The sequence below is a fragment of the Henckelia pumila genome, unplaced genomic scaffold (genome assembly GCF_033568475.1).
Source record: "Henckelia pumila isolate YLH828 unplaced genomic scaffold, ASM3356847v2 CTG_429, whole genome shotgun sequence".
Taxonomy (NCBI): domain Eukaryota; kingdom Viridiplantae; phylum Streptophyta; class Magnoliopsida; order Lamiales; family Gesneriaceae; genus Henckelia; species Henckelia pumila.
This window is the reverse complement of record NW_027331826.1, coordinates 3305001-3320599: the sequence shown is the minus strand read 5'-3', so window position 1 is coordinate 3320599 and position 15599 is coordinate 3305001. Positions and strand designations below refer to the sequence as shown.

Sequence of the window (15599 nt, the reverse complement as noted above, 5' to 3'; positions counted from 1 at the left end):
TACGACGAGGGCTTCGATCTCGTGTAAGTTTTATGCTCTGTTATGTTGATTTCGAAATCATTATGGGGCAGAGATCAGATTCTGAACTTGTATGCTTGTTCTTGAACTTGTTATGATTATCTATTGAAACCGGCTTGATGAACTTGCGATAGTTGTATTCGATTTTGATTCCAGCAAGTGAACCAACTGTTATGGACATTTATATGTTGTTTTAAAGGTTATATATCAGCTGGTTTATGAGTTGTGATGTACGTATGATTGAAGAATGTGATAGAAATGGTTTGCGATACCGTATCGGTTACCGATTTTGAATCACTACGCCGTTTAGTCGAGTTGTTGGACTGTGTTGATAGCCAAGTTTGAAACTGAATATTTTATGGAGATGTTATGGTTGTTATAGCAATTTTCTTGTTCAATTTCAGTTGAAGAAACAACACAAACGACACAAGACTTCGACCTTGTACCGAAGAAGTGTTCTTGAGGTTTGAAATGCGATTGGGCGATGAATTCCTTATGGTTTTGACTTGTTTCTGAAGCGATAATGTGAAATGAAGTTTGATATGTATATATTGATTATCTTTTACAGATTTGAAGAGCTCAGAATCCGATAAACGAAGGTATAATGACGACATCGTTTTGAAAGGGACTTTGAAACTCAAGATCGACGTTTCTTGAGTTGGCCCGATAAAATCACATACTTGTTTTGATTTGATTTGATTTCGATGTTGTCGATCCATCACAGGTAGTGGATCTTTATATTCGAGTGGATATATTGATAGATTGAATTGATTATAAGCCCAGGTTACGATTAACCTGATTTTCGAGTCGATTATATCTCGATAGATGGATATCCATGTCAAGATCGCATACGAATCTTGATGGCTTCGAAGTTTAATGAATCAATTCCTATACGAAGAGCGTATTACTCTATTTGATTGAGTCGAGTTTTAAATAGAATCGATATGATTTATTTAACGCTTTCGATATGTCGATTATACTGAGATTGTATCTCACCGGAGTGTATCCGGCTGTTGTCTTGTTTTGTATGTGTGCATGACAACAGAGGGGGCAGAAGCTGGTCATCGACGTCATTGACAGCTGGGATAAAGAGTCGAGCATGTGAGGACTCGGGTTGTAGATGATACTTTGATCTTTTAGATGTTTGGTTTCCTTGGTTTTGAACATATGTATTACGATGGGAAAACATGTATCAAACTTGATCTAGTTTAAGTTGTTGTCGTTTTGTGATCTTTTAGCGACTTGGATGATGTAAGAAAATACATGTACCATTGTATGAGACTTTGTTTAGATGTATTTGAATATGTTCAGATCTAAAAACCAGGTTTGGAGAAGTCAAGAAGCAAGCTTGGGAGCCATGTTTTTCGAGGGAAAAACTCTGTCCAGGACAGTGCCCGAGCTGCCAAAAACAGCAGCCCGAGCGCAGCCCAGGCAGAACTTTCACTTTGTTAGCAACATGGTACGCCCGAGCGGCGCTTTATGGCCGTTCGAGCGCACCCCATTTTAAAAAAAAAAAAATTTTTTTGGTTCTTGGCTTGGCTTGTTACTTCATCCTTCCTTGTTTGAATAATGATACTTAATCATTATTGCCCTTAGAATGAGATTAACAACCCGAGGTCCCCACAACAGGTGGTATCAGAGCGTAGGTTCTGGACTGAACTAGATGAGAGGGGTAGATCGAGTCTTCTATTCTGATTTATTTATTCTTGATGCGTGTTTATTATTTGAAGTAATAGCATGAATTGAATGAGTATGAATCAGAACTCGATCTCTTGAGAAGGCATTCAGTGCTAATCAGAGGAGGGACTGAAACAGAAATGTATTACGATATGATGAACTGTTCACTGATCTATTTGATTATCAGATATGTCACGAAGACCAGGACGACCACCACTGAGACCGTCAGTGACTACTCCTTTGCCGGTCACTACTCAGTTGCCAGAACAGACAAATGCTGCACAACCGGTAATACAGCCAGTGACAGTGCCAGAACATGGACATAGTAGTACTTCTGTTGATTTATATGGTGAAGCTACTCCGATGGAAAAACTTCTGAAGCGATTCCAGTCGTTTAAACCACCGACACTGCAAGGGACTGAGAATGCTATAGAATGTGAAAGCTGGCTGGAAGACATAGAACAGATGTTTGAGTCACTTGATTATGTTGATGAAAGACGAGTAAGATTAGTCATTTACCAACTTCATGGTATAGCAAAGAACTGGTGGATAGCAACGAAGAAAGCATATGAAAGCCAAGGTACCGCTATTACTTGGAATTTATTTCGAACTGCTTTCTTTCAACGTTTCTTTCCTGTATCTTATCGAAAGGACAAAGGAGCGGAGTTTGCGAGTTTGCAACAGGGCCAAATGAATATCGAAGATTATGTTGCAAAATTCACAAGCTTGATGAAGTTTGCTCCTCATGTTGCTGCCAGTGACGAAGCACAAGCCGATCAGTTTATCAATGGCTTGAATCCTGACGTGTTTATGTTAGTGAATGCCGGAAGACCGAATACTTTTGCCGATGCTCTTAATCGTGCAAAAGGTGCTGAAGCTGGGATATTGAAGCACCGAAGAGCCCAGTTTGTTCCTCAATCTGTTCCTCAACCTATGAAGCAACCAGAACAGTCACCGACTCCACAGCCACCTCGATTCGAAGCTGGAGGTAGTAGTGGTGGGAAGAAAAGCTTCTTTAGAAGTAAAAGCAAACAGTTCAAGAGAGCAGGTAGTGGTAGTTCCTCAAGTTCCAGTGGTTCTCGACAGTCTCGATCTGGACAGAGGTATGATAGTTGTACTAAGTGTGGAGGTCGCCATCCCACTGAACAGTGCCGAGGTATTTTTGGGAGCTGTCATATTTGCAACAAAACTGGACATTATGCAAGAGTATGTCCACAGAGAGGAGTTGAAGGTGCTCAGGGTACTGGATCAGTGAGATCAGTAGCTCAGACTGAAAGGCAAGGAACTACTGTGCATTCTTTTCAGTCACAACCTGCAGCACAAGGAAGAGGAGGAAGTCAGATAGTGAACCAACCTCCGAGACAACAAGCAAGAGTGTTTGCACTAACAGAAGAGCAAGCACAGGCGGCACCTGATGATGTTATAGCAGGTAACTGTTATCTTTCTGGTTATCCTGCATACGTTTTATTTGATACTGGTGCGTCACACACTTTCATTTCTGAACACTTTGTTGCATTACATTCATTACCTGTGGAAATATTAGATACTGTAGTTTCTATATCTTCACCGTTGGGAAAAGGTATAGTATCAGTGAAATCTATGCGAAGTTGTATACTACAGTACGAAGGGAATGAAGTTGAACTTGACTGTATTGTTCTTGGATTATCTGATTTTGATTGTATTATTGACATCGATATACTTACCAAGTACAGAGCTACAGTCGACTGTTTTCAGAAGATAGTAAGATTCAGACCACTGATGACCGATGAATGGAAATTCTTTGGTAAGGGTTCAAGATCTAGAATTCCTTTGATTTCTGCTATTGTTATGACTGACTTGTTACAGAAAGGAGCAGAAGGATTTCTGATCTATGCTGTTGATGTACTGAAGAGTAGTCCGAAGTTATCTGATATACCGGTGGTGAGCGAATTTACAGATGTATTCCCTGACGAGATTCCGGGATTGCCACCATACAGAGAGGTAGACTTCAGTATCGAATTGATGCCAGGTACACAGCCGATATCGAAAGCACCTTACCGTATGGCACCGATTGAACTGAAAGAATTGAAAGACCAACTTGAAGATTTGTTGGCCAAGGGTTATATCAGACCGAGCGTATCTCCTTGGGGTGCTCCGGTTTTATTTGTCAGAAAGAAGGACGGATCGATGAGATTGTGTATTGACTACCGGCAATTGAATAAAGCAACGGTAAAGAATCGTTATCCTTTACCACGTATCGATGATTTATTTGATCAATTGCAGGGATCGTCAGTATATTCGAAGATTGATCTTCGATCCGGTTATCATCAACTGAGGGTACGAGATGAAGATATCCCGAAAACTGCATTTCGAACCAGGTATGGACATTACGAATTTATTGTCATGCCTTTTGGTTTAACGAATGCACCAGCAGTATTTATGGGATTGATGAATAGGGTATTTCAAAGATATCTAGATGATTTTGTGATAATATTTATTGATGATATCTTGATTTATTCTAAGACTATGAATGAACATGCTGGTCATCTCCGAACTGTATTGAAAACCCTGAGAGAAGAAAAGTTATATGCCAAGTTATCCAAATGTGAGTTTTGGTTGCAGCGAGTCGTGTTTCTTGGTCATATTATTTCAGGAGATGGTATATCAGTTGATCCAAGCAAAGTAGAAGCTGTGATTAATTGGCAAAGACCGACGTCTGTGCCAGAAATTCGAAGTTTTATGGGCTTAGCTGGTTACTATCGTCGATTTATTCGAGATTTTTCATCGATAGCGAAGCCTATTACACAGCTTACACAGAAGAATGCACCATTTGTTTGGTCTGAAGCATGTGAAAGAAGTTTTGTAGAGTTGAAGAAACGATTGACTACAGCGCCAATTTTGACAATCCCTACAGGTACTGGTGATTTTGTTGTTTATTGTGATGCTTCTCACCAGGGATTGGGATGTATTTTGATGCAGAGAGGACATGTTGTCGCTTATGCTTCTCGACAACTGAAACCACACGAAGTTAGGTATCCAATTCATGATCTGGAGTTGGCTGCAATCGTCTTTGCATTGAAAATTTGGCGACATTACTTATATGGCGAGAGGTTTGAAATCTTTTCTGATCACAAAAGCCTGAAGTATCTGTTTTCTCAATCTGAATTGAACATGAGACAACGACGATGGCTTGATTTATTGAAGGATTTTGATTGTGAAATCAAATATTATCCGGGAAAATCTAACGCAGCAGCAGATGCCCTGAGTAGAAAAGTATGTGCTCTATCTTTATCTACTATAGGTGTATCTAATTTGATTGAGAATTGTTGTGTTTCTGGATATGTATTTGAGACAGATAGAAGGCCTATGCGAGTTTATGCAATCAGTGCTGAACCAGAGTTGTTGATTCAGATCAAAGAAGCACAGAAATCTGATTTGAATGTTCAGAAATCGATTGAAATGATCAGATCAGGACATCAGTCTGAATACAAGGTTAGTAATGATGATATTTTGTATGTGAATAACCGAATAGTTGTTCCAGATATTTCAGACTTGAGACAGAAGATTTTGAAAGAAGCCCACTGTAGTCGATTCAGTATTCATCCTGGAGGCAGAAAGATGTACAACGACTTGAAGAGTCAGTACTGGTGGAAACAAATGAAGTCTGATGTGACTGAATTTGTATCCAAATGTTTAAATTGCCAACAGGTGAAGGCTGAAAGAAAGAAACCGGGTGGCTTATTACAGAGTTTGTCCATTCCTGAATGGAAATGGGATCACATTTCCATGGACTTTGTAACGAAGTTGCCAAGATCATCTCGAGGATGCGATGCTGTTTGGGTAATCGTCGACAGATTGACGAAATCTGCGTGCTTTATTCCATATCGAATGACTTATCGTCATGATCAGATGGCAGATCTCTATATTCAAGAAGTAGTAAGACTACATGGTGTGCCAAAGTCGATCGTATCAGATCGTGATCCAAGGTTTACATCACATTTTTGGCATAGCCTACAGGAAGCTCTAGGTACGCGTTTACATTTGAGTACCGCTTATCATCCTCAAACAGACGGTCAATCTGAACGAACTATTCAGACACTTGAGGATATGCTTAGAGCTGTTGTTCTTGATTTTGGTGTTTCATGGCAGAATTCTATATCACTTGTTGAATTCTCTTATAACAACAGTTATCAGACGAGTATAGAGATGGCACCATTCGAAGCATTGTATGGGAAGAAGTGTCGATCGCCTTTATATTGGGATGATGTGTCTGAAGTACCTGAGTTAGGGCCGGATATGATTAGACAGATGACTGAGAAAGTGAAACTGATACAGCAGCGAATGAAAATAGCACAGCACAGACAGAGCAGATATGCGAATGTACGACGACGGCCGTTATCTTTTGATCAGGGAGATAGAGTGTTTCTGAAGATTTCACCATTCAGGGGCACAGTTCGATTTGGCAAACGAGGAAAATTATCTCCAAGGTATATTGGGCCGTATGAGATTCTCGAGAAGGTAGGCAATCTAGCTTATCGTCTCGCTCTTCCTATGTCTTTGTCTGGTATACATGATGTCTTTCATGTATCGATGTTGCGGAAGTATATAGCTGATGCATCTCATGTCATTCAATTTGACGAAGCTGAGTTGGATGATACTCTCAGTTATTTCGAACAGCCTATTCAGATACTTGACAGAAAGACGAAGCAACTCCGAACGAAGACCATTCCATTGGTGAAGATTCAATGGAATCGACACGGGGTTGAAGAGGCGACTTGGGAAGTTGAAGAAGATATGAAGCAGCGATTTCCCTATCTTTTCCACTGATGTGAGTGCTTATTATGTATTCAGGTATTATTTTGATTATGAGCATGACGACTGCATATCTATACTATTTATGAATTCGAGGACGAACTCATGTCTTAGTGGGGGAGAAATGTAAGGCCCGGGATTAATTGATATTAATTCGAATTTATTTAATTTTAATCCGAGTATATTTAATTTGGGAATAATTAGAGTTTTGATTTAAATTCTAATATTCTTAAATTATTTAGGATTGAAATTGAATAAAACTAAGGGCTGAGGACTGAATTGCAATTTCCGAAGAATGGAGGGACTAAAGTGCAATTTCCTCTTAACTTATCTGATTTGCTATATTTAGGAGAGGGAAAAACGTGTAAGAAGGAAAAAAAAGAAATCAGAATTCAGAAATTCAGAACCGAGCACACCCGATTCCTTCCATTTCCTTTACAAGTTTGATTTTCTTTTCGCGATAACTTTTGCTACGGTTGTCTGATTTCGATTCCGTTGGATGTTCTGGAATCCTTACGACGAGGGCTTCGATCTCGTGTAAGTTTTATGCTCTGTTATGTTGATTTCGAAATCATTATGGGGCAGAGATCAGATTCTGAACTTGTATGCTTGTTCTTGAACTTGTTATGATTATCTATTGAAACCGGCTTGATGAACTTGCGATAGTTGTATTCGATTTTGATTCCAGCAAGTGAACCAACTGTTATGGACATTTATATGTTGTTTTAAAGGTTATATATCAGCTGGTTTATGAGTTGTGATGTACGTATGATTGAAGAATGTGATAGAAATGGTTTGCGATACCGTATCGGTTACCGATTTTGAATCACTACGCCGTTTAGTCGAGTTGTTGGACTGTGTTGATAGCCAAGTTTGAAACTGAATATTTTATGGAGATGTTATGGTTGTTATAGCAATTTTCTTGTTCAATTTCAGTTGAAGAAACAACACAAACGACACAAGACTTCGACCTTGTACCGAAGAAGTGTTCTTGAGGTTTGAAATGCGATTGGGCGATGAATTCCTTATGGTTTTGACTTGTTTCTGAAGCGATAATGTGAAATGAAGTTTGATATGTATATATTGATTATCTTTTACAGATTTGAAGAGCTCAGAATCCGATAAACGAAGGTATAATGACGACATCGTTTTGAAAGGGACTTTGAAACTCAAGATCGACGTTTCTTGAGTTGGCCCGATAAAATCACATACTTGTTTTGATTTGATTTGATTTCGATGTTGTCGATCCATCACAGGTAGTGGATCTTTATATTCGAGTGGATATATTGATAGATTGAATTGATTATAAGCCCAGGTTACGATTAACCTGATTTTCGAGTCGATTATATCTCGATAGATGGATATCCATGTCAAGATCGCATACGAATCTTGATGGCTTCGAAGTTTAATGAATCAATTCCTATACGAAGAGCGTATTACTCTATTTGATTGAGTCGAGTTTTAAATAGAATCGATATGATTTATTTAACGCTTTCGATATGTCGATTATACTGAGATTGTATCTCACCGGAGTGTATCCGGCTGTTGTCTTGTTTTGTATGTGTGCATGACAACAGAGGGGGCAGAAGCTGGTCATCGACGTCATTGACAGCTGGGATAAAGAGTCGAGCATGTGAGGACTCGGGTTGTAGATGATACTTTGATCTTTTAGATGTTTGGTTTCCTTGGTTTTGAACATATGTATTACGATGGGAAAACATGTATCAAACTTGATCTAGTTTAAGTTGTTGTCGTTTTGTGATCTTTTAGCGACTTGGATGATGTAAGAAAATACATGTACCATTGTATGAGACTTTGTTTAGATGTATTTGAATATGTTCAGATCTAAAAACCAGGTTTGGAGAAGTCAAGAAGCAAGCTTGGGAGCCATGTTTTTCGAGGGAAAAACTCTGTCCAGGACAGTGCCCGAGCTGCCAAAAACAGCAGCCCGAGCGCAGCCCAGGCAGAACTTTCACTTTGTTAGCAACATGGTACGCCCGAGCGGCGCTTTATGGCCGTTCGAGCGCACCCCATTTTAAAAAAAAAAAAAATTTTTTGGTTCTTGGCTTGGCTTGTTACTTCATCCTTCCTTGTTTGAATAATGATACTTAATCATTATTGCCCTTAGAATGAGATTAACAACCCGAGGTCCCCACAATATATATTTTACCTTTTCCAGAAAACTCATAGGTTTTTACATATTGATTTAGTGAAAATTGCTTTTAAACCATTAACTTTAGAAGGTCTACCAGAAAGCTAACTTGCAGCTTTAAAAGATGGTAGAAAGTTAAATTGGAAACAATTCCTTATGGGAATTATTCAGTCTAGTCTGGCTCATAAACCAGTATATTTTAATGTTTATCCTAACCTTTCTTTATAATTATCTGATATAAATATTTTTAATGCTTTAACATTAAATGTTAAAACTCATGGTTATAATTATACTCCTGGAACATAAGTTATATGTATCTGTTATAGAATTTACTTTAAACCTTTATTTACTCTAAATCATATGTGTAAAAGAGTAGATAAAGACTTAAATGAAATAATTCTTATAGAAACAAATTTTAGTAGATCTAAAATTACTACACGTAGATCTATAAAATGAGAAAAAATTATATTTCCTGAAAACTGGATTATTGAACAAGCTGTTCCTCGTAATTCTATTGTAAATAATAATTTACATAATATAATTCAGAATAATGAATGATCTATAGAAATACAGTTTCATAATGAACAAAGAAGATTATTGTCATCTTCTTCTAGATCTCTTTCTAAAACTAGATCTATGTATTCTCATATTTCGTCTCTGGATTATATGGTTGATATACCTCAATCTTCTAGAGCTTCCACTTCTCAAATCAGAGAAGATACTAGATCTCAGTCTTCCAGAGAAGATGTTGTGGGTGAATAAATAATAAATAAAAATAATATTGTTCATGAAAATCATAATGTTCAAAATATTAGAGAAACTGATACGATATCAGAATTGAATTTCATATTATTTTTATGGATAGTGTTAGGATTGGTTTAGAGTGTAGAGGGCGGTGAATGTGATGCAATGCAGTCACATGAATGTGCACAGATTTATTTAGGGATGTTCGAACCTCAATCTCCTACGTCATCCCTTCTTCTTCACGGGAAGGATACACTAGAAGACTTTTGTTATTATAACGTCTTGTAACACACTCACTCCAAGTTAGGACTTATCACTGCCTAAAATGGAACTCCTAGATTTACACTGATAAGATTCAAAGTTCTTATCAAACTTCTTCGGATGATGATGTATAAGACTAAGTTTTGGAAGCTTAGATTCTCAAATCCTTGGAGTAAGGTTAGTGCTCTTCAATCAGCAACTTGGATTTGAGTAACCTTGAAACGATCTCTTGATGATCAGATTTGCTTTCGTTTAGCGAGGGTTTGGAGAGCAATAGAGTGTTGAAAGTTCTAAGTGCTCTGGATCGAAGACTTTGATAATGCGTTGGCTTGCTTCTCTGTTGTCTTCTCATATTCTACTGATATATATAGTTCAATCTTCTAACGTCTCTTTTTCTTTGATATTTACACTCTATCTTAGTTGCTTTGTCAACGTTGTACGAATTGTCTTTTCAAGTAGATACTTTAGCAAATTATTTTCCTCTTTAAGTGGAGTAAATTCTGCTAGAATTTTGAATATCTGTACTGGAGTGTCTTCACAATAAATTCTATATACGGCTAGTAAACCTTTATCAAAAGGCTCTTTAAATGCTTGTCCTTTCGCATTTAATGTTGTCATGTCAAAGGTCCGTTAGTCAATGTTTTGTGGCTTATGAGATCGGTAGACATATTGAGACAACAAATATAATCTTATAATCGGTTGACATCAGTACTTGCTACTTGTAACTTTGATCGGTTGATGTCTGAGCAGTTGATATCTTCTTATAAAGCCAGTTGACGTTCTGCGATCGGTTGACATCCATAGATCAGTAGATGTCCTTACATCGGTAGATGTGCTCAGATCGGTTGATGTGTTCCTGTTAGTAATTTAATGGCGGGAATCTTATAACGATGACGTATTGTTTTGTTATCACCAAAAGTTAGTATTCAACAGTTTTCTCTTTTTTGGTGATGACAAAACCTATGCCCCAAAAAACAAAATAGTAGCAGGATAATGAGTTCACTGCAAAAATGAGTTGCATTGATATAGAACTGTTACAAGGAAACAAAATAACGCAATGTAAATCCTATTACACCTACTAATATAGACGAGCATAAATTTTACCTTTCGAACCAACTACTACCTTTGCCATATATGACCACCTCTGCTCTTTTTGACATCAGATGCACTTTGCCCGTGCTGCGATGTTTCTTGTCTGTGACGATCCTCACTTGATTTTCTCAATTCTTTTCCCTTTTTGGCATCACTACGAGTGAGATGAGAGATGATTTCTTCAAGTTGAGCACCAATTGATGCTTGAAAAAAGTCAATGCAGGAGTCGATATGAGCAGTTAAATCGGCTTGAAGAACAGAGATTGTAGCGGAGGTATGTTCATTTGTGTGGCGCACACTTTGAGTTACTTTGTCGGCAACGGCTTTCATAGAATTCAAATTCTTTTTGTAGTGACCCTTACCGAGATCATCTAATAATTAGAAACTTATGCATGAAATTAACTTTAATAAAACAGTAAACAAGAATTAAACTGCGGAAGCAATAAATATTATACAATCTCAAGGAAAGGAATTTGTAAATACCCAAATGTTATACAACCAAATCGAACACTGTTAATCCCAATACATTAGTAAATAAACCATAGGCAAAACACCCAGCCGGCCAACCACTGACTAGTCCCTCCTGGATCCACCCGCCTCATCTAATCGCAAACCTGCCCCATGGAATAGGGTGTCCAAATATACAAAGTACGAGACGTGAGCATAAAATGCTCAGCACGAGAGTATGAGCATGCTGTATCATATAAATGCATGAATGCAAGTGTAACGCCTACTGAAGCTAGAGGCCAAGGAACAGATAACAAAGACAGACCGGGCCCTAATATGTAGCACGTTGTGCCGTCGCCTCAAGAGGTGGCTCCCATACCGAATACCAGTGGACATTCCGGACCCAAATTGATGGAAGTCCATCCACTAATAGGATAGGGTAAAACCCTATAATATCCCAAGATATAGCTCGAAATGTAATATGCATGCAGCATACAGTCATGTCATAAAATATGCACATAAAATCATGCAAGCACATAGTACATGCATACTCAGTCAGGATATCTCGAACAGTATTTTCGTACCTCAACTACAAGGCAGCTCTACCAGCTCTAGGTCCACGCCTATAATCCGCACTACACAACGAAATGATACTAATATCATTAAAGTGCTCTAAAAACGTTAACTAAGCTATTGCATACTCCTAAATATTTTTAGAAAGCAAAAGCTATACCTGCGTTCCTCGTTAGCCCGTTGCTGTCACTTGCCTCAAAACTAAGCCACAGCTCCGCTACGACACCTGGACCGCTATGCCACTTCCGGATTCCCAAAGGGATGCCTAGAACGCCCTAGATCTAAGTTGGAATACTAAGGAATCGAGAGAAGAGAGGTGATTGGTGTGCCTGAAAATGAATCTCGGCACCTCTATTTATAGACAGAGAACAGAACGTCCGTTCCTCCATCGTTGCGTCCGAACGTCACATCACGGTCGTAAGCAATAACGTCAACTTGATGATGTCACGAATGACATCAGCTGACCAGAACGTTGCATCCGTTCCACGAACGTTGCGTCTGTTCTGCCTGACCTTTCGGGCCATTTCTGATCATTCCAAATCCATTTTCGGACTTCGCTAATCCATTAGGAAATCCCTTAATCATGTTTTAATTAATCTAAACATGATCACTTGATTAAAGTACTCATTAATCGATAATTTTGGATACGGGTTACTACATTCTCCCCCACTTAAGATATTTCGTCCTCGAAATCAGATCTTAAGTACTAAAAGTACAAACAATATGCAGAAACATTCTTTATTCAGATGAAACTTTTTACAACTGATTACAACACTGGAACAAAATCAAAATAACTCATGATGTTCTGAACGCATCCTACTCTCGAGCTCCAAGTGGCTTCTTCAGTGCCTCGGCGCTGCCACTGAACTAGAACTAGAGGAATGACTTTATTCCGCAATACCTTATCCTTATGATCCAGGATACGAATCGGTCTCTCTACATAAGTCAAAACAGTAACCACCTGAACTTCAGACAGTTGCAAAATATGAGATTGATCTGCCACATACCATCGCAACAGGGATGCGTGGAACACGTCATGGATACTGGACAAATACGGTGGCAAGGCTAACCGATAAGCCAAATGACCAATGCTTTCTAAGATTTCAAACGGACCAATGTATCTGGGAGACAGCTTACCCTTGAGACCAAATCTTAGAATCCTGCGAAAAGGTGAAACTCTCAGAAATTCTTTCTCCCCAACATCAAACTGCAGAGGTCTACGCTTGGTATTAGCATAGCTAGCCTGACAATCCTGTGCAGTCTTAATCCGTTTCATTATCTGATCAACAATATATGTGGCCTGCTGGACTAACTCCGGTACCTCGGCCTGTCTCTCCCCCACTTCTTCCCAGAAGATTGGAGTAAGACAATGTCGTCCGTACAACGCCTCAAAAGGTTTCATCCCAATGCTACGATGGTAACTGTTGTTGTACGTGAAGTCAATCAATGGCAAATGATCTTACCAGACTGAACCAAAATCCATAGCACACACCCAAAGCATATCCTCTAAGGTACGGATAGTGCGCTCTGACTGTCCATCAGTCTCCGGGTGATAGGCAGTACTCAAACTGAGAGTAGCGCCCATCGCACGCTGCGCACTCCCCTAGATTCTGGAAGTAAACCTGGGGTCTCGATCGCTGACAATGCTCACCGGCACTCCATGAAGTCGAACGATCTCATGAATGTACAACTGTGCCATACGATCAACGGTGTACTCTCGACTATAGGGAATGAAATGCGCTGACTTGGTGAGTCGGTCAACCACAACCCAGATAGCGTCACAATTCTTCGAAGATACCGGCAAATGGGTCACAAAGTCCATCGTGATAAGCTCCCATTTCCACTCCGGAATAGGAAGAATGTGAAGCAAACCTCCAGGTTGTCGGTTCTCTGCCTTGACCTGCTGACAAACCAAGCATCTCAAAACATACTGATACACGCTGCGTTTCATCCCTTTCCACCAAAACCGAGTACGCAGATCCTTATACATCTTGTTGCTCCCTGGATGGATACTCAACTTAGTGCGGTGCGCCTGAGACAAAATCTCCCCTCGCGGATCCTCATCCTCCGGAATCACAAGAAGACCCAATAAACATAGAAAACCATCTGACTGATAGTGAAATCCATACGTACTACCCTCATTGGCTAGATGCCAAACGCTGGGTCTTCGAATCAGACATCTGAGCATCCCGAATCCGCGAATACAAAGCTGACTCAGATAATATTGCAAACATCTGGATACCCTGCATACCTTTCTTGTGCTTGAAGGTATATCCTAAAGAACAACAAGCCTCGATCTCACAAGATATCGAACAAGTCTGAAGTGCGGATAATCGCACCTTGCGACTCAAGGCATCATCAGTGAGATTAGCAGCTCCCAGATGGTACTTAATCTCACAATCATAGTCCTTCAGCAAGTCCATCCAACGCCTCTGTCTCAAGTTCAACTCCGTCCGAGTGAACAAATACTTGAGACTCTTGTGGTCGGTGAAGATCTCAAATCTCTCGCCATACAGATAGTGACGACACCAGATCTTCAAAGCGAACAAAATAGCTGCCAACTCCAAATCATGAACTGGATAATTATCTTCGTGTAACTTCAATTGTCTAAAGGCGTATGCGATCACATGCTCATTCTGAGTTAGGACACAACCTAACCCCTGAAGAGAAGCATCTGTGTAAACCACATACCCTCCAGATCTCGACGGTAATGTCAACATAGGCGCAGAAGTCAACCATTGTCGAAGCTCACAAAAGCTCTCCTCGCACTCTGAGGACCACTCAAAATCAATACCCTTGCAAGTAAGCTGAGTCATAGGTCGAGCTAGCTGAGAGAAATTTGCAATAAAGCGATGATAATATCCTGCTAGACCTAGAAAACTGCGGATCACAACAACTGTCGTCGGACACGGCCAGTTCAACACAGCCTCAATCTTGCTCGTATCAACAAAAATCCCATCCCTAGATATGATATGACCAAGAAAGACCACTCGATCCATCCAGAACTCGCACTTACTCAATTTGGCGTACAACTGCTCATCCCGAAGAGTCTGCAACACCAACCGCAGATGAGAAACATGTTCATCCACATCACGCGAATACACCAGAATGTCGTCAATGAAAACCACGACGAACTTATCAAAAAAATCCCTTAAGACACGGTTCATCAGATCCATAAATATAGCCGGTGCATTAGTCAATCCGAAAGGCATCACTAGAAACTCGTAATGCCCATAGCGAGTACGGAATGCAGTCTTGGCTACATATTGATCTCGAACCCTCATCTGGTGATAACGAGATCTCAAGTCGATTTTTGAGTAAACCGAAGCACCCTGAAACTGATCAAACATATCATCAATACGAGGCAAAGGATACTTGTTCTTCACAGTAACTCGATTAAGCTGCCGATAGTTAATGCACAACCGCATAGACCCATCTTTCTTCTTCACAAAGAGAACATGAGCTCCCCAAGGAGATACACTAGGACGAATGTACCCCTTATCCAAAATATCCTGCAACTGATTCTTCAACTCTCGCATCTCTGACGGAGCCAGACAATACGGTGCTCGAGAAATAGGCAAAGTACCCGGCATCAACTCTATGTCAAACTCCACTTCACTAGCAGGCGGAAAACCCGGAATCTCATCAGAAAATACATATGGGAATTCATTCACAAATGGAATACTTTCTAAGCCAATGCTCTCAGCGGACAAATCAATTGCATAGATGAGGTAGCATTCCCCGCTAGACTCTAGAGATCGACAGACTCTCAAAGCTGATACCAACGGCATCGGAGGTCGTGCTCCCTCACCATAGAAAAACCAGCTATCACCCTCAACCGGAT

At 39.8% G+C, this 15599-nt stretch overlaps 2 long non-coding RNA genes across 2 annotated transcripts; both read left to right on the top strand.

Moving 5' to 3' along the window:
- Positions 1 to 405: 405 nt before the first annotated feature.
- LOC140871153 (uncharacterized) lies at positions 406 to 940 on the top strand. Its single transcript, XR_012147622.1, has 3 exons — positions 406 to 482; positions 587 to 742; positions 844 to 940. It is a non-coding gene; the product is annotated as an uncharacterized lncRNA (long non-coding RNA).
- Positions 941 to 7405: 6465 nt separating this feature from the next.
- LOC140871154 (uncharacterized) lies at positions 7406 to 7940 on the top strand. The gene is made up of 3 exons (XR_012147623.1): positions 7406 to 7482; positions 7587 to 7742; positions 7844 to 7940. It is a non-coding gene; the product is annotated as an uncharacterized lncRNA (long non-coding RNA).
- Positions 7941 to 15599: the final 7659 nt, after the last annotated feature.